General features: G+C 38.9%; 1 long non-coding RNA gene across 7 annotated transcripts in view; it reads left to right on the forward strand.

Annotated features, from left to right (window-relative positions):
• LOC119048266 (uncharacterized) overlaps positions 1–24,240 on the forward strand; it is a 389,482-nt gene that overhangs the window by 81,159 nt on the left and 284,083 nt on the right. Inside the window, exon 4 of one of the 7 annotated variants that reach the window (XR_008392355.1) lies at positions 16,386–16,728. The exons of 5 other annotated variants lie outside the window; for them this stretch is intronic. This is a non-coding gene — a long non-coding RNA (uncharacterized LOC119048266). Of the gene's footprint in view, positions 1–11,248; positions 13,653–16,385; positions 16,729–24,240 lie in introns of those variants that run through there. One more of the 7 variants, XR_008392356.1, reaches the window with a different exon arrangement.

Here is a 24,240-nt window from a genome sequence, read left to right on the forward strand (position 1 = left end):
GAACCAACAATGACAGGAAGGAAACCAAAACTCAAACCAATGATTTGGACCAGAAAGAAGAAATAAATATTCAACCAGAACAAAATGAAGAAAGAATAATTTTTTTTATTTTTAATAAATTTTATTTAGTTACTTTTCTAGTACATTTTTTATCTATTTCTCCCATCCCACCCCCCCTGCCCCATCTTCCCCCTCCCTCCCATCCCCCCCCCAGTCCTCATCCCTGTGTCTAAGAAAGAATAATTTTTTAAAATGAGGAGAGGCTTGGGAAACTTTAAATGTTCCAAAATCTGAATCATAGAAGTACCAGAAGGAGAAGAGGAAGAGAAAAAAATTGAAAACTTATTTGAACAAATAATGAAGAAGAACTTCCCCAATCTGGCAAAGGAAATAGACTTTCAGGAAGTCCAGGAAGCTCAGAGAGTCCCTTCCTTGGAGGAAGGCACCAAGGCACATCATAATTACATTAGCCAAGATTAAAGATAAGGAGAGAATCTTAAAAGCAGGAGAGAAGAATCTTGAAAGAGAAGAGGAGACAGTTACCTGCAAAGGAGTTCCCATAAGGCTATCAGCTGATTTCTCCAAAGAAACCTTACAGGCAAGAAGGGGCTGGAAAAAAGTATTCAAAGTCCTAAAATGGCAAGGACCTCCATCCAAGATTACTCTCTCCAGCAAAGCTATCATTTAGAATGGAAGGGTAGATAAAGTGCTTCCCAGATAAAATCAAGTTAAAGGAGTTCATCAATACCCAGCCCTTATTATATGAAATGTTAAAGGGACTTATCTGAGAAAAAGAAGATCAAAACCATGAACAGTAAAATGACAACAAACTTACAGCTATCAACTGAACCTAATACAAACAAAAACAAAAAGGAACTAAGCAAACAACTAGAACAGGAACAGAGTCACAGAAATGGAGATCACATGGAGGGTTGTCAGTGGGGAGGAGTTGGAGGGAGGATGGGGGAAAAGGTACAGAGAATAAGAAGCATAAATGGAAGAAGCATAAATGGAAGAAGACGAAGGGAAGTTAAGAATAGTATAGAAAATGTAGAAGCCAAAGAACTTACATGTATGACCTATGGGCATGAACTAAGAGAGGGGAATGCTTTTGGGAGGGTTGGGTGCAGGGTGGAAGGGAATGAAGGGGAGAAAAAATGGGACAACTGTAATAGCATAAGCAATAAAATATATTTTAAAAAAAGAAAAAAAGAACACTGCAACCTGGACCCTGAGGCTGCACTATTGATTGACCCAGCACTGCCCTCTGGTCAAGAGCGGGGATCTTCTGCAGACTGGAAGGCCTGCAACGTAATTTCATTACTGTAATATCTTTTCCATTCTCACCAAGGCCACATTGACTGGAGAATGCATGAGTTACATGTCCAACCAGCAGTTTCAGCACTACCTAGGAACTTGTTAGAAAGGCGAATTCTTGAGTCCTGCCCCAGACCTACTGAAGCATAAACTCTGGAGTTGGGGCCCAGCAAACAGTGTTTAACAATTCCTATGGGTGATTCTGATGTATAGTAAAATTTGAGAACTACTGGATTAGAGATAAATCCCTGGAGGTGGGGTGGGGTGGTGATAGTGGTAGAGAATAGATTGAAGGAAGAGACTGGAAAGCAGCAGTCCATTTCTGAGGTATTGCCATTATCATAGTAAGAAATCAGAGCCTGAAATCAGATTCTCAAATAGGACTGCACTTTAGAGTCACTGGGGAGCTTTTAAAACATACCAGTGTACTCTGCCCCAAACCTATTGGATCAGAATCTCTGGGGGATAGAACCCTGGCATCAGTTTTTTTAAAGGAACATTTCCCCAGGTAATACTAATGTGCAGCCAGAGTTCAGGATCAGTGAAGACACATCACAATATCCTAGAGGGTTTATTGAACAGAAGATATTGAGCCCCTGTCCTAGAGTTTTTGATTCAGTAGGTCTGGGCTGGAGCTAGAAAATCTGAATCTTTAACGAGTTCCCAGATGATGCTCATATTATTGGTCCAGGGACCACAGTTTGGGAATGCCTGCCTTATGTTTCACCAATAGCCCTAGCAGGTTAAACTGGAGGGTGGGGCATGGTGGGGGTGCTGTGGAAACCAAATGTAGGACAGAAGCTGGAAGGCCCCTCCATGTGCAGTTAACTGGGCCAAACCAGTGTTTCCATTGATGCAAGCCAGTGTATCAATATGTCTATGATATGATTTATCTCAGAGAAGGAGTGAAAAATTCTAGTAAATTATTTAGATATTTTTACTTGCTAGCTATGTTTATTACTTAAATTTTTAGACCTAAAATTTGTCTTTCCCCAGGATAATGGCTTCTTAAAAAGTTATTTTAAAAGCCTAATTTTCAGACATTTCATAGTTTCCTCCCCTTAAAGGATTTCCCCTGCATATGAACTTGCAGAACTCAAGTGTTCTGGGGAGAATGCTAAGGTTTGAATTATCATTTGAGATCTGTAGTCAGAAATCAGTCTTTAAAGCGATCACAGTTATAGGGCATTCAATATAATATTGCTCAAACAACCTCTGAAAATAGTCCAAGGCAATTTAACTTTTATTCTCTATAGAGCTTGTCACCATTTATTAATCTTAATTTCCTACAACATTGCATATCAGATGCAAGACTGATTTTTCTCCTCTGTTTCCATAACATTAATATTTAAATGGCACAGTGTGACACTCACAAACAGCTTCAGAAGAGAGGGTGATAGTTCTGGGAAGGGAAACCTTGACTAAATGCCACACCAAGGCTTCTTCCTTAAAAAATACTCAAAACAAAGCCAAGAAGCCATGCAGGTGCACCTTGCAGTACAGAATAGAAAGATTAAAAGGCACTAGTGAAACGAATAACATTACGTGAAATGAATAAAAGTTACATAAAGTGCATAACATTGTTTTGAGATGTCTGTTCTAAAGCTGAAGAAGCATTTGGGAGTGGAGGCAGAAGGCTACGCAGGTGGAGATGCTGGCAGAAGTCTTTCTACAATACTTTGAATGAATGATAATGCAGCTCACAGAAGAATCCAAAGCACATTCTCTGCTTGGTTTGTGGCTCCAGAAGGGAATACAGTTTCATTACTTTAGATATCTGCTTGGCATCAGTTGTGTGCTAGGCTTTGGGCTGCAGGTGGCAGGACACCAAGATGAATGAGACACAACCTTAGCCTTCAAGCACCTGGTGAAAAGAATCAAACAAAAAAACCCAAGTCCTGTGGGACACGGGCCAAGGAAAGCTATAAACAAAATGGTTGGTTGTCATGGAGGAGGTGGAGATTAGGCAAGCACTGAAAGGAGTTTTGAAACAGAATTCTTAACAAATGGTGAACAGAGATTTAGGTGAAAGGTGTAGTACTGATTCACTATACATTTCCAAAGAACTCATTGAGCCCTTACCTTATGTCAGGCACTACACTGGGTTCTGGGACTATAAACATAAGTAAAAATTTTCCTGCCCTCAAGAAGTGGGGAAAACAGGTAAGGTCAATTACAGTATAGCAAAGGCTTCCTGGAGGAAGTGTGGTCTAAGCAGAGTCCTAAAGGATGAGTGGGAGCTATCCAGAAAAACATGGACAAAAGTGGGGAAGCAAAAGCATAGTACTGAGAGAGGAAACAGCAGGTACAAAAACTTGAAGAGAGAGAAACAGTTTTTTTTGTGAAACTGTAAGGACCCAGATGACCAGAGAATAGGATGTTATGAGCAGGGAAAATAGGAGATGAGGCTGAGGTGTCACGGAGGCCAGATCAAAAAGGGCCTAACTTTTAGACATTTGCCCATGCAAAGGGTTTAGGCTTTTTCTATAAATCTTGGGGAGTCACTAAAGGATTTTTTTTTTAAGATTTTATTTATTTATCTTTAGAGGGTAAGGGAAGGAGAGAGGGAGAGAAACATCAATGTATGGTTGCCTTTCGTGCATCTCCTGCTGGGAACTGGCCTGCAGGGAACCGGCCTGCAACCCAGGCATGTGCCCTGACTGGGAATCGAACTGCAACTGTCTGGTTCGCAGGCCCGCGCTCAATCCACTGAGCTACACCAGCCAGGGCACTAAAGGATTTTAACATGAGCATGGTGTGGGAAGATTTAAAGTTTAGAGAGATATTTTTTCTGGTCATGGCATGCAAGAGGGTTTGGTGAAAGGCAAGACTGGATACAGATAATGGTTTGATAACTTATTGTGGTATAACAGGTGAGAGACGGTGGAGTTTGGTACAGTGGGTAGAAAGAAGGGTTGGGTTAAATGGATATCAACAAACTAGAATGAATAAGATTTGATGGTAGAGAAAGTGTGTAGTAAGAGAGACAGGGTCAAAAATGACTCCACATTTTTGTTTGATTTGGGCCACTTAGATGTTGGTGCCATTGATAAATTTAGAAAATGAAGGAGGAGTAGGCTTCAGTTGAGAGATTAAAGTTGTGGGGGGGCTCCACCCACAGACCTCCCCCCTATCTGCCACAGATGAGAATAAATATACTAAGACATGATCTGCTTGGGGAGGAAAGGTTGGCTGACCTCTTAACGGAGAAAGGCCAGGAGCCTTTTCCTCAATGTGCTTTTATTGGGTTCAATTTGCACAGGAATACAGGTAAAGCTCATCAGTCATTGCCAGGCAGTAAGGATCAAACAATGGATAGCATACAAAGAACCATTAGGGCTTATTCTGAGTTAGGGTTAGTTAGCTAAAGGGCTATAAAACTTTGGGAAACAAACTCATTTCAGGCTTGGACCCTTATCATAAAATTGAGAGCATTCTTAGCAAAGCAGGGTTCGCAGGATTTTATGTATTCTTTCTTAGGCCTGATTGCCCTAGGGAACCTGCCCTTTCCAGCACAGGGATGCACCACCCTCTGGCATTGTTTTAGGGTTAAATCAGGCAGAGGAAGTAAGGTAGCCAAGAGATTAGGAGACTTCTGGCAGACATAATGAGGACTCAAGCTATGTCAAAGTCAAGGGGTGAGGGTCCATCACCCCCTTTTTCTATAGCCCTCCAAGTTCTTCCCTGAGGGCATGATCATGCCTGTCTTAGGTCATCCCTCCTTTGAGGAATCTTACCCATCATTGGCTAACTGGTCATCCACTTGGGGCCAAGCAGGGTGAAGTAAAAGGGGGCAGTACGGCACCCTTGCCAGGGAGATAAACTTTGTCTCCTTAGTGAATTAGGGTCCCAAGATCTCTCACTCAGCCTTAGCCATTGGGGATTATAGATTCTGAAACCAGGCAGAGCAGTTCCCAACAGAGAGCGGATGATAATTTTGGATAAATTGAGTCTGAAGTGCTTGTGAAACATTCAGATCAGGAGGCCCAAAATTCACAGTTGGATACATGAGCGAGGATGGAAATTTAGAGAGTGATTAAAGCCATGGAACTAGAAGAGATCACCCAGGATGAGTTTGTAGAATGAGTAGAAATAAGAAAAGGATGCTCCCTGTTACCACTTCTCTATACCACTGTATTAATGGTGATAGTTCAGTAAGGTAATATTAGAAGCATAGGGATTGGAAAGAAGAAAATAAAGCAGTCTTTATTTGCACATTATATGATAATTTACTCAAATTACTCTACAGGCAGATTAATAAAAATAATAAAGTTTAGCAAGGTGGCTGAATATAAAATTAATATAAAATCAGTTGCATTTTTCTAGACCAGTAAAAACACTGAAACAAAATTAAAGAGAAAATAATATATATAGTTATTATAGAATATCAAGTACCTAGGAGTAATACAACATAACTGGTAAAAGACCTCTACAGGGAAAATTATGAAACCAGGAAGAATAATATCTCTTCCCTTACTAAGAGATATTAAAGAAGACCTAAATGAGAGAGGAAGATATTTTATTATAGATAAGACTTAAATCATAAAATTTCAATTATTATCTGTAGATTCAATATACTTCTAATAAAAATTCCAGGGTTTTTCATGGTATTTGATAAAATGATTCCAAAATTCACACAATAGGATAGAGGGCCAGGAGTAGTCAGGATATTTCTGAAAAGGAGGAGAAGGAGAGAAGGAAAATGTGAATTGGTACCTGGACAGACAGATAGACCAGATAAATATATTAGAGAAGTACAGATGAAATTTTTGTATGTGAAAGCAATAACAGTAAGTGGGGCTGGAAAAATATAGTTATCCATTATCTATATGGAAAGAGATAAAATTGGATTCTTGCCTTATACTCCAACTGATATCAACTTCAAATGATTACAGTTTTAAAGATATATTAAAGAAAGTTGAAAGACATGTTATAAACTTAAGTAAGATATTCATAATATACAGAATAACAAAGGATTAACAGGAAAATATGTAAAAAACTCCTACAAATCAATAAGTAAAGCATGCACACACACACACACACCAGTAGAAAAATGGGGACAAAATCATGATATGACCAATAAACTTGTAAAAAATTTCAGCATCATTAGTGGTTAGAAAAATGCAAATCAGAGCCACAGTGAGATATTGCTCTACATCTGTTTAATTGAGTAAAATTTAAATGTCTGACAATGTCAACTAGGAGCACAATAACTTTGGAAAAGTTTGATGTCATCTCCTAAAGTTAAACATGCAATCAACTTAGAAAAGGGTTCAGCTTTGTCTTCTAAAGTTGAATATCCACATTTCCTATAGTCCAGCAATTCAGTTCCTATGTATGGATATGAGGTCTGTCTGGGAAAAGTCCAGCCATGGTTAATATAATTTGAACAGTTTGTGTGACATCGGGCTGTAACCTGGCAGCCAAGGGGAGTGAACTAGAATGTGCATATGTGAACAATGACAACTTCACTGTACTAGTCAGTGGGGGTGGTAGATTCCATTGAGTGAGCATGTGTACTGTGTGGCCGTCAGATTAAAAATAACTAAGCCAGTAGAGCAAAACATCTGCATCAAATTTTGTGTTAAGCTTGAACATTCCTTCATGAAAACTATTCGGAAGATGGCAGCTGTGGAGAACTGGTGATTGGCAGCTTTATCATGATAATGCACCTGCTCATGCATCATGTCTCATGCAGAGTTTTTGATGAAATATCAAATCACCCAGGTGACTTGGCCCCCCTACAGTCCATATTTGGCACTCTGCAACTCTGGCTTTTTTCAGAACTAAAATCACCTTTGAAAGGGAAGAGATTTCAGACTGTTGATGAGATTTGGGAAAATACAACAGGGCAGCTTATGGCAATTGTGAGAATGGTGTGAAGTCCAAAGGTGCCTACTCTGAAGGGGACTGAGGTGTCTTGTCCTATTACAATGTTTCATGTATCTTGTATCTTCTTCAAAAGATGTCTTTATTTTTCATATTATGTGGCCAAATAATTTCTGGACAGAATTTGTATGCCCGAGAGAAACTCATGTATATGTACAATAGAATACACATACAAGAATGATCATAGCAGTATTGGTCACAATACCAAAAACCTGGAAACCACCTCAATGTCCAATATTAGGAGAGTGGGAAAATAAATGATAGCATATTCATACAACAGATTATTTATTACCTGTTATTATCTAAAAATAAATGAGCCACATTAACTTACAACAATATGGATGAATCTAAATTAAATGTTTAAAAAAGTAATTCTCAATCACTTCTGGCCAAGATGGAGGCAAAGGTAGACACACTGTGCCTCCTCCCACAACCAAAAGAAGGACAACAATTTAAAAACAAAAAACAACCAGAACTGACAGAAAATCAAACTGTATGGAAGTCTTACAACCAAGGAGTTGAAGAAGAAACATTCATCCAGACCAGTAGGATGGGCGGAGAGGACTTGTGGCCAGGTGATGGCTGGCAGACCTGGTGAGGCAGTGGCTGGTGGAGTGGGTGGTGCCACATTTGAGTGCAGATAATCCAGGAGGAACAACTGGGCAGCAAGACAGACCATGTAACCCAGGGTTCCAGTGTGGGGAAATAAAGCCTCAGATCTCTGATTGAAAACACCTGTGGGGATTGAGACAGTGGGAAAAACTCCCAGTCTCATAGGAGAGTTCACTGCAGAGACCCACAGGGTCCTAGAATGTACACAAGCCAACCCACTTGGGAATCAGCACTAGAAGAGCCCAATTTGATTGTGGGTGGCAGGGGAAGTGACTGAAAACTGGCAGAGAGCAGAGCAAGCACCATTATTTCCTCTCAGACCCCTCTCCTACATACAGCATCACAACAAAGCAACATGGGTTGCTCTACCCTGGTGAACACCTAAGGCTTTGCCTTTTACTACATAATAGGCACATGGAGACAAAAAAAAAATGGCCCAAATGAAAGAACAGATCAAAGCTCCAGAAAAAATACAACTAAGTGATGAAGAGATAGCCAACCTATCAGATGCACAGTTCAAAACACTGGTAATCAGGATGCTGACAGAATTGGTTGAATATGGTCACAAATTAGATGAAATAATGAAGGCTATGCTAGGTGAAATAAAGGAAAATATACAGGGAACCAACAGTGACAGGAAGGAAATTGGGACTCAAATCAATGGTGTGGACCAGAAAGAAGAAAGAAACATTCAGCCAGAACAGAATGCAGAAAGAAGAATTAAAAAGAAAAATGAGGAGAGGTGTAGGAACCTCCATTACATCTTTAAATGTTCCCACATCCGAGTCATAGGAGTACCGGAAGGAGAAGAGGAAGAGCAAGAAATTGAAAACTTATTTGAGCAAATAATGAAGAAGAACTTTCCCAGTTTGGCAAAGGAAATAGACTTCTAGGAAGTCCAGGAAGCTTAGAGAGTCCCAAAGAAGTTGGACCCAAGGAGGAACACACCAAGGCACATCATAATTATATTACACAAGATTAAAGATAAGGAGAGAATCCTAGAAGCAGCAAGAGATAAGGGGACAGTCATCTACAAAGGACTTCCCATCAGACTGTCAGCGAATTTCTCAAAAGAGACCTTACAGGCAAGAAGGGGCTGGAAAGAAGTATTCCAAGTCATGAAAGGCAAGGACCGACATCCAAGATTACTCTATTCAGCAAAGCTATCATTTAGAATGGAAGGGCAGATAAAGTGCTTCTCAGATAAGGTACAGTTAAAGGAGTTCTTCGTCACCAAGCCCGTATTACATGAAATGTTAAAGGGACTTATCTAAGAAAAAGAAGATAAAAATATAAGCAGCAAAATGACAGCAAACTCACCGTCATTAACAACCACGCCTAAAACAAAAAACAAAAACAAACTTAACAAACAACTAGAACAGGAACAGAATCACAGAAATGGAGATCACATGGAGGGTTATCAGAAGGGGAGTAGGAGGAGGAGAGAGGGGGAAAAATATAGAGAATAAGTAGCATAGATGATAGGTAGAAAATAGACAAGGGGAGATTTGGAATAGTATAGAACATGTAGAAGCCAAAGAATTTATATGTATGACCTATGGACATGAACTAAGAGAGGGGAATGCTTTTGGGAGGGTTGGGTGCAGGGTGGAGGGGAATAAAGGAGGGGAAATGGGACAACTGTAATAGCATAACCAATAAAATATATTTAAAAAAGTAATTCTCCAAAGGTTACTTACAGTATGATGCCCTCATTAAAAATTAAAGTTAAAAACACTAATATGTATGTATATATGCATCTTATATGAATATATATAACATTAAATGCAATAAAATTATAATCAAAGAAAAGGAAGGGAGTGAACTTGGGTGGGAAGAGGATGTAGGAGGATAGAATGAAGGGAAGGGGAAGAATATGGCTAGATGTAGATCTAGTTTTATATTTTGGTTTTAGTTTTATGTTTTGGATGATATATTCATAAACTCTTAATATATTATTAAAATAACTAATAGTAGGTCAGATATGGAACAATGATGAGAGGATTGTCAGTTGAGGGTTGTGATGAATCCAATTCTGTGCATCTGAGGTTCAATTAGAGACAAATAATTTTCTTGAATGAATAGAAAATCATCAATGACAGTGATAAGAGAGAAACCTGGTGTAGGCAGACCTTTATTATACTGCTGAAATCTGTAAGAGAATAGACTTGCTGGGGCATTTCTTTGGGGGATTATAAGTGAACTCAAAGAAATTTTGGAAAAATAAGTTGTTAGGGTAAGTTATGCCCTTGCCTAAATATTTTCCTGGGTCATTCTGCCTAAATATTTTCCTGGGTCATTTGTAATATTGATATGATTTCCCATCTTTATAACTTTGGGGATACAGTCTTTTCCTGCTTTCCTCTTGTTTCCCCCCCTGCAATTAAAGTGAGCTGCTATTGGATGATTTGAAATTGAATTATATGATCAAAGTTATGTGACCCAAAGAAGACATATTTAAAACACAATCTTGGTGTTTTAAATTGTTTAAAAATAGCTAAAGCATTCAGAGAATTAACAGAATCCCAAATTTCTAATATATTTTCAAAGTATTTTACATTTTATGCAAATCATTTTCCTCCTCACTATTATTATCAACTAAAATTTACTCTAACTTAGTTTCTACTCCTAGAGTTTTATTAGATTCTTTTTCTCTCATCCTGAATCTTGTAGTGTTGCAGTTGTACCCACTGTGTCCTACCCACTTCAATGACCAGCAGAAACCTCAATAATGGGATTTTCCCAGTTCATGGAAGTGCAGGCTAATTGTGGTTGACTGTTGTCCCAAATTTATGAGAACAATTTAGAAACAGATTTCTTGTGATGTAGTAACACCTGTCCTTTACTTGCCCCTGAAGAGTTGTTCAGTAGAATGAGAGACTAGAAATGAAAACTCTTCTGAAGGAAGCAGACTTAAGCATTCATCATATTATTTGTCCCCACAGCTTTCTTTCCAGTAGGAACTTTTCTCTGTAGGCCATAAGGAACTCTAATAAGTTCATTCACACACTTTTGCTCTAACTCTTCTATTCTGAGGCTGAAGTGTGTTGGGGAGTGAGAACCATGCTGTGTGTGTGGTGGGGGTCCAACACCCTCCTGGGTCTGGACATTCTCGTAGCTCTATTCTTGGTTCTGAGCTCTTTTCTTCTCCCATTAAAAATAGCCACCAATCACCAGCTGGTAGCTTACATTTCTCCACAACTATGCCTGGGACATTTTTGGACTTGTCATAGTATTATACTCTTTAGTTGTCCATTTTATTTTCCCCCTTTTACTAAATAAAGTTTTAAAGGCACAGTTAAAAAAGAGGATCCTAACAGTGCTCTGACTTCACTGTTCCAAACTCCCAAATTTCCACAATCAAATTCCTTTTAAACCTTACTTAGATTTCATGTAAGTGTTCTCTTATAAAGGATTAAATTTCTTTCAGCTATTGACAATGGAAACTTCATTTCCAAGGCAGAAAATACTCCACTAGATAGGAAGCTCCTGGAGCAGTGCTTCATACATCGGCCTCCTTGGTGCTGAGCACCAGGTATGATACATAGTAAATTTTAGAGACTGGAGGTGAGAGTTTGGCTAATGTGATGATTTCATAGCCTGGATACTCGAATCACACCCTGGTAAGATTCCTGAGGTTTTCCAAGGTTATCTAAGGTAATTTTTCTTAGTAATTTTCCAAGATTATCCTGGGGAAACTGATGAAAAGTTCTTCTCAGGCAAGCAACCAGTAAACCTTAGGTTAAGATTCTGTGATAAAACTTAGGAGATGTGGCTGAGGCCTAAGGAAAAAGTAGGGCCTCTCACCCCTCCATCACCCTTTAACCTGAATCTTAGAATCATAATACTCAGGCATGACAAAGACAAAGAGTGACTTGTACCAAGAGTCACTTTGGTGGAAAATGTTCTGGTTGAACATTTTCCAACCAGCCCTGGGAGTAAAAGAGGAAGACTAATAAGCATGGCTGATCCACCTCAAGTACCAGAACCTACTTGGTCTGAGGCAGAATGGTGAGCACTACACCTGAGTGCTGACTTTTGAAGAAAAGTAACCCTGTCCACTGGTAAAGTGGCCCCACTGAATGTCCTGATCAATCAAGAATTGTAATTCCTGGAGAAGCCCTATAACCAAGGATAGGAAGAAGAAACCACTTCACCACAAGAAGACTGGTAGAGAGAGGGGAGGAGGTGCAAGGGGGATGGCTGGGCTCTCTCAGGCAGGTGAAATTCCAGAGGAATATTTCAGCAGCTGGAGTTTCCCCCTGAGAAGTGTAGGGTCTAAATGTCAAGCTGGGTTCCCCAGCACCAGAGCCAGAAAGGAACCCAGTTAACATCCAGCTGTGAAAAGCAGCAGAGTTTCTTTCTGCAAGGGAGAAATGGCTGGATATGCAGAGAGCCTCTTAAAGGGCTAACACACAAAATTTTATTTGCAGCCACTTACCCTGGGTTCCAGCAGAGGGAGGGCAGAGTGGACTATAGATGTGTGAGGAGAGTCTGGGGTTGGTGGCTCTGGGGAGAGAAATGAAGGGACAACCACCAGGATCCCTGTGCTGAGTCATCCCTCAAACTCCTGAAACCATTGTTCTCAGGCAGAACATGCCCATCCAAGTGGCATCAGCCTAAGGAGAAGCAATAGCCCTTCCCACAGAAATTATTCTACCCCACCCAGTGGAGCTTATGCTTGGCTGCTGATCACAGCTTGATTAGATTAACAACCAAACAATTTAATGGCTGATTAGTTTAACTAAGGGAGAAAAGACAAAGAAGCAGCCAAAATGGGAAGACAAAGAAACAGACCCCAAAACGAAAGAACAAGAGGACTCTCCAGAAGAAGAACTAGATTAAATGGAGGCAAACAATTTATCAGATAGAGAGTTTAGAGTAATGATTATAAGCATACTCAACAGCGTGAAAAAAGACACAGAAATCATAAAAAAGACCAGTTAGAAATAAAGAATGCAGTATATAAAACAAATAATGCATGGGAAAGAATAAGCAGTAGGTTAAATGAAGCAGAGGACTGAATCAGTGATTTGGAAGACAAAGTAGAAAAAAATACCCAGGCAGTGCAGCAAAAAGAAAACAACTTTAAAAAAATGAGGAGAGCTTAAGAAACATTTTGGACAACATGAAGTATAATAATATCCACATCATGGGGATATCAGAAGGAGAAGAGAGTGTGCAAGTGATCGAGAATCTATTGGAGGAAATAATGACCAAAAACTTCCCTAATCTGGTAAAGGAAAAAGATACACAAACCAGAAAGCCCAGAGAGTACCAAACAAATTGGACCCAAAGAGGCCCACACCAAGACACAGCATAATTAAAATATCAAGGCTTAAAGATAAAGAGAGAATCCTAAAAGCCACAGGAGAAACACAAGTAGTTACCTACAAGGGAGCATCAATTAGACCAGGGTGTCCAAACTTTTAGTGTCTCTGGGCCATACTGGAAGAAGAATTGTTTTGGGCTACACATTAAATACACAAACACTAATGAAAACTGATGAGCAAAAAAAAAAGTTTTAAGTAAATTTACAATTTTGTGTTGGGCCGCATTCATAGTCATCTTGGGCTGTGGGTTGGGCACCTGTGATTATTAGATTGTCATCTGATTTCTCAACAGAAACATTTCAGGCCAGAAGGGAGTGGTGTGAAATATTCAAGGTAATGAAAAGCAAGGACCTACATCCAATGCTACTTTATCCAGCAAGGCTATCATTCAAAATTGAAGGAGAAATAAGGAGTTTCCCAGACAAGAAAAAACTAAAGTAGTTTGTTAACACCAAACCAGTACAGCAACAAGTGTTAAAGGAGGTAGAGATTGTGCGTGTTTTGGTGTCTTCCTCTTACAAATAAAGAATGGGGTGGGAGGGTACCTGGGCCAGCCCAGTCACAGAGAACTCAGATTGTTTTTCTTTTTAATTGAATGTATTGAGGTGACGTTGATTAATAAAAGTGTACAATTCTATAATAAAAAGAAGAATCATAATCCTTCTTCTTGAAGGTGAGAGCTAATAAGAGGAGCAGTGGAACAGGAACGAAGATGGTGGAGTCCCCTCCCCTGTGGTGAGCACTCAACAGTATTTGTTAAAAGAATGAATGAAGTCAGGAAGTGTTGCTAGGGAGTTGTTACTATGAGAAATACCATTTGCATGCAAATTTCATATTATTAGTCACTAGGAGCCTCCAGCAACGATGCTGATAAAAGGGCCAATATGTTGCTTTTCTGAATAAGATGTGGCTGGAGAGGAAAGCCACTGCTATTCTGCAGAAGCCTGACAGAGAAACTTGGCTTTACTTATGCTATGTTGAAGACTAGGATGTCAGGTAGGTAAGTTCTGGAGGGACTGCAGAACCAAGAATGAATTTCATGTGAAATTCAGAATATTGGATTTTCTCTTCTTTTCTCCAAACCAATCCCATTTTCCCCACAAATGGAAAAAAGAATAGCTCCGATGAAATGCCAGACTGAGCTAGCACTATTTGTGATGTTTGGCTTCCACATTTTAACAGCTATTAGATGCTGGAGACAAACCAGGAAATAATATGCAGATGATTAAAAGTATGGGAAGTACTTGGAATAGAAGCCATCCAAAGGAGAGGGTAGGGACTGCTCTGTCTATTTAGAAGAGTCTTTATCTCTGCTAAAATACAGTGGGAGAAAAAGTCCTAAATTCATCAAGATAAATTTAGGATTGGGAGAACTTTCTAATATAAAGATTATAAAACAATCAGGAAATCTGCTTGCATAGTCCCATTCCGGTGTATGGTGCTTATGAGATGATAAAAGAATGTTTTCTCAGTGAATGACCAGGTCATGGAATCATTATTCTTGAAGATTTTTTATGACCAGTACATATTGCTTTGCATTTTTTGAAGTTTAGAAATAATAAAAATTGTATAGATGATTTCTCATATTTTTCAAGTTTCTTAATTCTACAAATGTCCGAAATTGGTTGATTATTTACTTCAAGAGACCCTAAAGAGACCACAGGTAATCTCATTTTTGCAGTAATAATCCACACTCACAACCTGGTTTTCCACCAGAAACAGTCAGACTTTCTTCTTTATTGGAAAATTGCTGTCAGTGTTTCCTTTCTATAGTGACATTATTTATTGTAATCACTGAGGCTGTGTTACTCAGGCCCTTCTGATACACATCAGTATGAGTTATGCATGTTCTGCAAAGAGGGGAGAATGAACCTCTAAGTTGTAGTCAAATTGGCTTTCTAAATGATGCTCCATGTTTTAACTGGAAATTGTATAGTATTCTGGTGGAAAAAAAGGTAGGGGGGGTTGGTGGATAGAAGGGTTCCTTTGGTTTTCAGGCTGTTAACTGTAATTAGCCCTGTTTCTGAGTTGTAATTATCTTGCAATCTCAAAGCAAACACTCTGGAGGAAATTGCTCTGTTAAAGACAGCATGGCATTAAAAATAAATTATTACTCTGGTGCCTGCTATTGCTGCTTATGCTTTGCGATTTGTCAGGGTTTCCATTAGCAAGTGCATGTTTAGGGCTGAAGTTGTGCAGCCATGTTGCCAATGTTTGTACTAGAGGAGTAGGAGGTGTGGTTTGCTTAGTTGCAATAATGGTGTGAAAACTTACCACTATGGTGGTGAGGGCTGTTGTACCATCCATACTCTTCTTACCTATTTCCAGTCACCAGAATGCCCCAGTGGTCATAAAAGAGAGCACTGGAGTCCTCTTCAGTAGTGGACATTGATGAATGAGTAGAGTAGAGGATCATAATCCAAAGATGAGGCAATTCAAACTCTGCAAAGAAAAATTCAAATTGTTTGTGAATAACTGAGAAGAAACAAGCAAAATCCTAATCATTTGAGGGACAAACACCAAGGGATCATGAGTGATCATCACAGTAGTTGGAAAGACCATACCACGGGGTTCAGTATCAGAGACTTGTGGGTTTGAACATATTATTGCACAGGTTGTATATTGAACAAAGTCTTCCCACTGAGGGCGAAAGTAGAAATCCTACCAGTGCCCTCTGACCAAGCTGTGTATCTATGGGGCTGTACCCATCCAGGGAAGGACACATTTTTCCAGCTTGTCTACCTCAAGAGAATGCTTTACAAAATTTTCTACCCAAAATATTTTATGAATATACTATATAGACCATTATTTATGCTCTGTGACCTTGATCAAATTACTTATTCTCTTGGAAACTCTGCTTTTTCATGTATAAAAAGGATAATAATGATAATAATAATCAGGATTATTTTTTAGTCTCAAAACTGAATCTGAAAAGGATGTGTTCAATAGTTGTCAGGAGTTTTTATAATAATGATGGTTATGGCGAAGACAGTCATTGTCATCAAGTATTTACAAATTGGAGCAAGCCCTGAGCCAACCACGGTGAAGTGCTAAAGGCATGAAAACTTGGCTCCCTCTCTCAGAGAATGAGGGTTTGGATGGAGGGTGGCAGACAGCAATAGATAATTAATTGTGCCATAATTTCGTGTGGGTTCTGTAGGGTGAAAATTTCACAGCCCTGTAGCAATGTATCTTTGCTGTTAATTTATTGCTGAGGCTTTTTTTTTCTTACAGATCAGAAGGAAGAAAGGGGGAAACCCTATAGAACTGGAGTTGAAGATATGATAGTACAGAAAGGGAGAATACAATCATAGTGAGGTATAGAAGGATGACAGGGAAATGTGGGGGCTATTCATAATTTTAAAAAACATTAACTGGAAAACATTTTCTTTCAATAGGCCAAGGTGATTTGTATTAGAAATAATTTGAATAACTGAAATTCATGGATTTTTATTGTAAAAACTTCATTTTAGCCAACAGCACTACTTTCACTTGTTAAATTTCATTCATACCTCTGAAAACTTACCATTGTGGTATGAAAACTTATCATTATGGTGGTGAAGGCTATTGTTGTACCATCCATACTCTTCTTACTTATTCCCAATCACCAGAATGTCCCGGTGTTTATGGAAGAGACCTCTGATGTTTCACTAAATAAATTCTGAAATGGAAAGCAAATTAAGTCTATCCAGGTTTGTATCTCACCGTCAGGAATATAAAGTTAAATTTGCTTTGAGCTATTAATCATGGGCTATTGACAAAATAGACAGAAATACATACCTTGTTTTTTTAAATGAGGTTTATTACTAGAAAAGAATATGTGCCAAAGTTCATTTTCTTTTTTAAAAATTATTGTTCAAGTACAGTTTTCTGTCTTGACAGAACTTGACAGATGGGAGGGTGGACTCCCATCCCAGTCCACCCTCCCCAGTGCTCCCCACCTCCCTCCCATTCCACCTGCCCACACACCTTAGTTTTTGTCCATGTGTCCTTTATATGTGTTCCTGCGAATCCTTCCCCTTTCCCCTGAAATGCCCTCCCCTCTCCCATCTGGTCCCTGTCAGCCTGTTCTCTATTTCAGTGTTTTTGGTTATATTTTGCTTGCTTGTTTGTTTTGTTGTTTAGGTTCCTGTTAAAGGTGAGATTATATGGTATTTGTCTTTCGCCGCCTGGCTTATTTCACTCAGCATAATGCTTTCCAGTTCCATCCATGCTGTTGCAAGGGATAGTAGCTCCTTCTTTCTTTCTGCTGCATAGAATTCCATTGTGTAAATGTACCATAATTTTTGGGTCCATTCATTTACTGATGGGCACCTAGGTTGCTTCTAATTCTTGGCTATTGTAAATTGTGCTGCTATGAACATTGGTGAGCGTAGGTTCTTTTGGACTGGTGTTTCAGGGGTCTTAGGATATACTCCTAAGAGTGAAATTGCTAGGTCAAAAGGCATATTCATTTTTATTTTTCTGAGAAAATTCCATACTGTTTTCCATAATGGTTGTACCAGTCTGCAATTCCACCAACAGTAAACTAGGGTCCCCTTTTCCCCACAACCTCTCCAACATTTGTTGTTTGTTGCTTTGTTTATGATGGCCATTCTGACTGGTGTGCAGTGGTATCTCATTGTGGTTTTAATTTGCATCTCTCTGATAGCTAGCGATATTGAACACCTTTTCATGTGTCTCTGGATCCTCTGTATGTCCTCCTTGGAGAAGTGTCTATTCAAGTCCTTTGCCCATTTTTTAATTGGGTTAGTTGTCTTCTTAGAGTGAAGTTGTGTGAGTTCTTTGTATATTTTGGAGATTAAACCCTTGTCTGAGGTATTATTGGCAAATATATTTTCCCATACAGTTGGTTGTCTTTTTATTTTAATACTATTTTCTTCAGCCGTGCAGAAGCTTTTTATTTTGATGAGATCCCATTTGTTTATTCTTTCCTTTATATTCCTTGCTCTAGGGGACATATCGGTAAAAATGTTGCATGAAATATCTGAGATTTTCCTGCCAATGTTCTCCTCTAGGATTTTAATTGTGTCATAACTTATATTTAAGTCTTTTATCCACCTTGAATTTATTTTTGTGTATGGTGTAAGTTGGTGCTCAAGTTTCATTTTTTTGCATGTAGCTGCCCAGTTCTCCCAACACCATTTGTTAAACAGACTATTTTTACTCCATTTTATGTTACTGCCCCCTTTGTCAAATATTAGTTGCCCATAGAGATTTGGGTTTATTTCTGGGCTCTTTGTTCTGTTCCATTGGTCTATGTGCCTGTTTTTATGCCAGTACCAGGCTGTTTTGATTACAGTGGCCTTGTAATACGGTTTGGTATCAGATATTGTGATTCCTCCTGCTTTGCTCTTCTTTCTCAAAATTGCAGCTGCTATTTGGGGTTGTTTATGGTTCCATATAAATTTTTGAAGTGTTTGTTCTATATCTGTGAAATATGCCATTAGTACTTTAATAGGTATTGCATTGAATCTGTAAATTGCTTTGGGTAGTATGGACATTTTGATGATGTTAATTCTTCCCATCCATGAACATGGTATATGTTTCCATTTGTTTGTGTCTTCTTTGATTTCTTTCTTCAGTGTTGTATAGTTGTCTGCATATAGGTCTTTTACCTCCTTGGTTAGTTTTATTCCCAGATATTTTATTTTTCTTTTTGCTATATCGAATGGGATTTTTTTTCTTGATTTCTGCTTTTGCTGTTTCATTGTTAGTGTACAAAAATGCCTTTGATTTCTGGATATTGACTTTGTATCCTGTTGTTTTGCCAAATTCGTTTATTATGTCAAGCAGTTTTTGGGTACAGTCTATAGGATTTTCCATGTACAATATCATGTCATCTGCAAACAATGACAGTTTTATTTCCTCCTTTCTGATTTGGATGCCTTTTATTTCCTTTTCTTGTGCCATTGCTGTGGCTAAAACTTCCAATACTATATTGAATATAAGTGGTGAAAGTGGACAGCCTTGTCTTGTTCCTGATCTTAGTGGAAAAGATTTTAGTTTTTGCCCATTGAGTATGATGTTGGCTGTAGGTCTCTCATATATGGCCTTTATTATATTGAGGAATGCTCCCTCTATTTCCACTTTGCTGAGTGTTTTTTCATAAATGGGTGTTGTACCTTATCAAAAGCTTTTTCCACATCTGTTGATATGATCATGTGATTTTTGTCTTTACTTCTGTTTATGTGATGTATTACATTTACTGATTTGTGAATGTTGAACCATCCTTGCATCCCTGGGATGAATCCCATTTGGTCATGGTGTATGATCTTTTTAATGTATTGTTGGATGCATTTTGCCAATATTTTGTTGAGGATTTTAGCATCTATGTTCATCAGCAATATTGGCCTGAAGTTTTCTTTCTTTGTTGTGTCTTTATCTGGTTTTGGAATTAGGATGATGCTGGCTTCATAAAAAGAGTTTGGGAGTCTTCCATCATTTTGGATTTTTTGGAATAGTCTGTGAAGAATAGGGGTTAGCTCTTTCTTAAATGCTTTGTAGAATTTTCTTGTGAAAACACCTGGTCCAGAGCTTTTGTGTGTTTGGAGATTTTTTGGTGAGTGCTTCAATTTCATCTGCTGTTATTTGTCTGTTCAAGCTTTCTGATTCTTCTTCATTGAGTTTTGGAAGATTATATTTTTGTAGAAATTTGTCCATTTCACCTAGGTTTTCAAGTTTCTAGGCATACAGTTCTTCATAGCAATTTCTTACAATTTCTTCTATTTCTGTGGTGTTAGTTGTAATCTCTCCTCTTTCATTTCTGATTGTGTTTATTTGGATCCTCTCTCTTCTTTTCTTGATGAGCCTACTTAATGGCTTGTTGATTTTGTTTATCTTTTTAAAAAAACAGCTCCCGGATTCATTGATCCTTACAATTGTACTTTTAGTTTCTATGTCATTTAATTCTGCTCTGATCTTGGTTATTTCCTTCCTTCTCCTTGCTCTGGGCTGTCTTTGTTGTTGTTCCTCCAGTTCTTGTAGGTGTAGGGTTAGGTTGTTTGTTTGAAATGTTTCTATCTTTTTTGCATAGGCCTGTATTGCTATGAACTACCCTCTTAGGACTTCCTTCACTGTGTCCCATAAGTTTTGGGTTGTCGTGAGTTCATTTTCATTTGTTTCCAGAAAACTTTTTGATTTCTTCCCAAATTTCATTCTTGACCCATTTGTTGTTTAATAGCATGCCATTCAATCTCCATGATTTTGAGTGTTTGGGGTTTTTTCCTTTGGGGTTGGTTTCAAGTTTCAGTCCCTTGTGGTTAGAGAAAATGTTTGGTATGATTTCAATTTTCTTGAATTTGTTGAGGCTTGCTTTGTGTCCTATCATGTGGTCTATCTTTGAAAATATTCTATGTGCATTTGAAAAGAATGTGTATGTAGCTTCTTTGGGATGAAGGCCTCTACATATATCAGTTAAGTTTATTTCATCTAGGGTGTCATTCACTGCCACAATATCTTTGTTATTTTGTTTGGAAGATCTGTCCATTCTTGACAGTGGGATGTTAAAATGCCCTACTATAATTGTGTTGCTGTCAATATCTTTCTTGAAGTCCTCTAAGATTTTCTTTATATATTTGGGTGCTCCTATGTTGGGTACATATATATTTATAATGTTAATGTCTTCTTGGTGGATTCTTCCCTTGAGTATTATGAAGTGACCTTCTGGGTCTCTCTTTATGGCCCTTTTTTTGAAGTCTGTTTTGTCTGATATAAGTATTGCTATCCCAGCTTTTTTTTTCTTGTCTGTTTGCTTGGAAAATTTGTTTCCAGTCCTTCACTTTTAGTCTGTGTTGGTCTTTTGTACTAAGGTGGATTTCTTGTAGGCAGTATATGTGTGGGTAATGCTTTCTTATCCATTCAGCTATTCTGTGTCTTTTGATTGGAGCATTTAATCCATTTACATTTAAGGTTATTATTAATAGGTACTTATTTATTGCCATTTTTGTACCTGTGTTCCTCTCTGTCTCTCTCTTTTGCCTCCTTTCCTTAAAGCAGCCCTTTTAGCTTCTCTTGCAGAGCTGGTTTGGTGGAAGCATATTCTTTTAGACTTTTTTTGTCTTGGAAGCTCTTTATTTGGCCTTCTATCTTGATTGAGTGCCTTGCTGGGCAAAGTATCCTTGGTTGCAGGCCTCTGGTTCTCATTACTTGGAATATTTCTTGGCATTCTCTTCTTGCTTGGAGTGTTTCCATTGAGAAGTCAGTAGCTAACCTTATTGGGGCTCCCTTGTATGTTACTTTCTTTTTCTCCCTTGCTGCCTTTAAGATTCTCTCTTTCTTTGGAATTTTGCCAGTTTTATTATGATGTGTCTTGAAGTGGCCCTCTTTGGGTTCCTCTTGATTGGGACTCTCTGTGATTCCTGGATTTGTGCGACTTTTTCTCTCATTAAATTAGGAAAGTTTTCCATCATTACTTTTTCAAATAGGTTTTCTATCCCTTGTTCTTCTTCTTCTCCTTCTTGTATTCTTATTATTCAGATATTATTATGTTTCACATTGCCTTGTATTTCTCTTAATCCCTCTTTATTCTTTCTGCGTCTCTTTTCCTTTACTTGCTCTTTCTGGGAGTTTTTTTTCTACTTTGTTCTCCAACTCACTGATCCGATCTTCTGCTTCATTGGTCTTGCTTTTGATTCCTTCTACTGTATTCTTCAGTTCAGAAATTATATTCTTCATTTCCTCTTGGCCTTTGCTGATAGTGTCTGTTTTCTTTTTGACGTTGATATAGTTTGCGGTGAGTTCATTGTAGCTCCCCTGTAGTTTCTGGTAGCTCATTGTGAGCTCTTTGAACTTCGTGATAACCAGTGCTTTGAATTCAATATCTGATCGTTGACTTGCCTCTATTTCATCTAACAGTATTTCTGAGGCTTCCTTCTTTTCTTTCATTTGGGGATTGTTTCTTTGTCTTCCTATTGTTTGTGAGACTCTTCTTGTTAGCCTCAGCTTCTTAAATTGATCTGTTCTGACTCCCTGGGTTTATGGTGTGAACTTCTGTGGTAGAATACCTGTGAAATTCAGTGGCACAATCTCCTTCAGGTATTCTGATGTTCTCCGCTTCCACCTACTCTTTTTTGTGTGTGTATGATTAGTTGGAGGGGGAGGCAAAATGGTTTATGACAGCAGGAGAGTATTTTATGATATTTACAGTCACAGCCAGAATAGAAGAGATAGAAGATCTTTAGGCTATATATAGTGTTAACCATAATCTTCAACCCAACTTGCCACTTTTAAGAAAGGATGGACAAAAGATAACTCTCTTGTTGGGGAAGGAAGCCTTGTCAGTTGGATCTAGAAAGCAGTGAGGTTGTGGGCAGTCAGATTTTGAGGTTAGGTGAGAGTAAAGGACAGTAAATAGGTATAGTGTGTGAGGAAATAGAGTTAATCACTACAGTAATAGAATTCAGGAAATTGTAAAGTGGGCTAAGATCCAGGAGATGTGTTGTAAAGGCTAGACTAGGACATACGACACAGGGGTGAAAAAAAAAGAACTGAAAACCTTTTTTTCTTTTATTTACAGTTGTATAGAACAGCTATTATTTACAATAATATTAGAGCAACTATCATATGACAGACTCTATGTGATCTGGATAACATGAATAGGGGGTATTGAACTGTGGGTTGTGTGCTAAACAAAACAAGTTATGTGAAGGATAGTATATTAGCAATACACTATGGAGGAGAGAACAGGGGAAACCTGTCAAATGATACAATATAACCAGCCAAGGCAAAGAAGCCTATACAGAAAGAGGAGGAATACAAAGATACTCTTAAAATAAAAATAAGTGAGAATAATGAAAAATAATAATACAAATATGCGGCAACTTGTGGCTTCTCTACTATAGCAAAGTGAAATTTGTCTCTCTCTACTGTTAGGATACCCTATTTTTGGGTCCAACTCTGGTCTTTTCATGGTTCCAAGTTGTTTGTGTCACTTGCGGGTAAAAGAAAAGAAAACAAATAAACAAAAAAAAAGGCGGGATAAGGGAGGAAAAAGTGATAAGTATGGAAAGAAAGGAAGCAGGGATAAAACAGGAAAGAAGAAAGGAGAGCAAAAAGGTATCGAAAGATAAAACAATAATAAAAAGATACAAGATTACTAAAAAAAATCAGTAAAAAAACCCCCATCAAAAAAACATCTTTTGTTGGTTTAAAACTGGCCAAACCGGTTTTTCTGGGTGCAGCAGGCTGAGTGTCAATTGGTGATGGCCTTCATGGGGGCACTTCCTCTGGGGGTCCTTTCTGTGGGCTGGGGTAGGTGTGCATCTTCTGGATAGCTGCCAGGCTGGGCGGGGAGCAGGCCAAGCAGCTGTTGTAGATGAATCCTCCAGTTTACTTTCCAAAAAATTTTCTTCAGAAAGCCTGACTCCCAGCCAGACAGGTGACTATCAGAGTCAGAGCCTGAGAATGCGCCTCTCAATTCTCCCAGGCTGGCGACCACAGAGTCCCCAGTTGAACATGGCCCTTTGTCCTTAGTACCCTCTCTATAAACTCAAGCAGACAGGTCTCTGCCCGTGTTGCCCAACCTTGCTTAGATGGGGAGGGAGGGAGCTGATGACCTGGCTCTCTCTTAAGGACGCTGCAGCAGGCCCAAGGCTCCCAAAGAGTCTACCATAGACCTGCCGGGTGCTGGGGCTCCTGGAGAGTCCGTGGCAGACACCCCCAGTGCTGGTTGCCAGCCGGGGCTGCTGGGCTCCGGGGCTCCCGAAGAGTCTGTGGCAGACACACTGGGCTCTGGTCACCGGTGAAGGCCGCTGGGTGCCGGCCAATTCCACCGCTGCTCTTATCTTTGCTCATGTCCCCAAGACCCCACTGACCTGCAGCTGTCTCCTTACTGTCTGGTCCTTCAGTGTCCGTCGCAATCTCTGGTCTCTTATTTTTATGAATGCTGGGGAACTGTTGGCTGTTTGCACTGTTCCTCTGTAGATCTGCCAGGATTTTCTCCCCAAAGATCATTTTCTAGGTTGCTTTAACCTGTTGGCCCTTTAAGATGCCTTATTTTATTCTTAAAGAGTAAAGGGCAGGAAGAAAGCTCACAACTATTCTTTCAAACAAACCCTGGCCAGTATTTAACTTAGTTTGAAAATAATAT

The sequence above is a fragment of the Artibeus jamaicensis genome, unplaced genomic scaffold (genome assembly GCF_021234435.1).
Source record: "Artibeus jamaicensis isolate MK-2021 breed Jamaican fruit bat unplaced genomic scaffold, CSHL_Jam_final contig_519, whole genome shotgun sequence".
In the NCBI taxonomy this organism is placed as follows: Eukaryota; Metazoa; Chordata; class Mammalia; order Chiroptera; family Phyllostomidae; genus Artibeus; species Artibeus jamaicensis.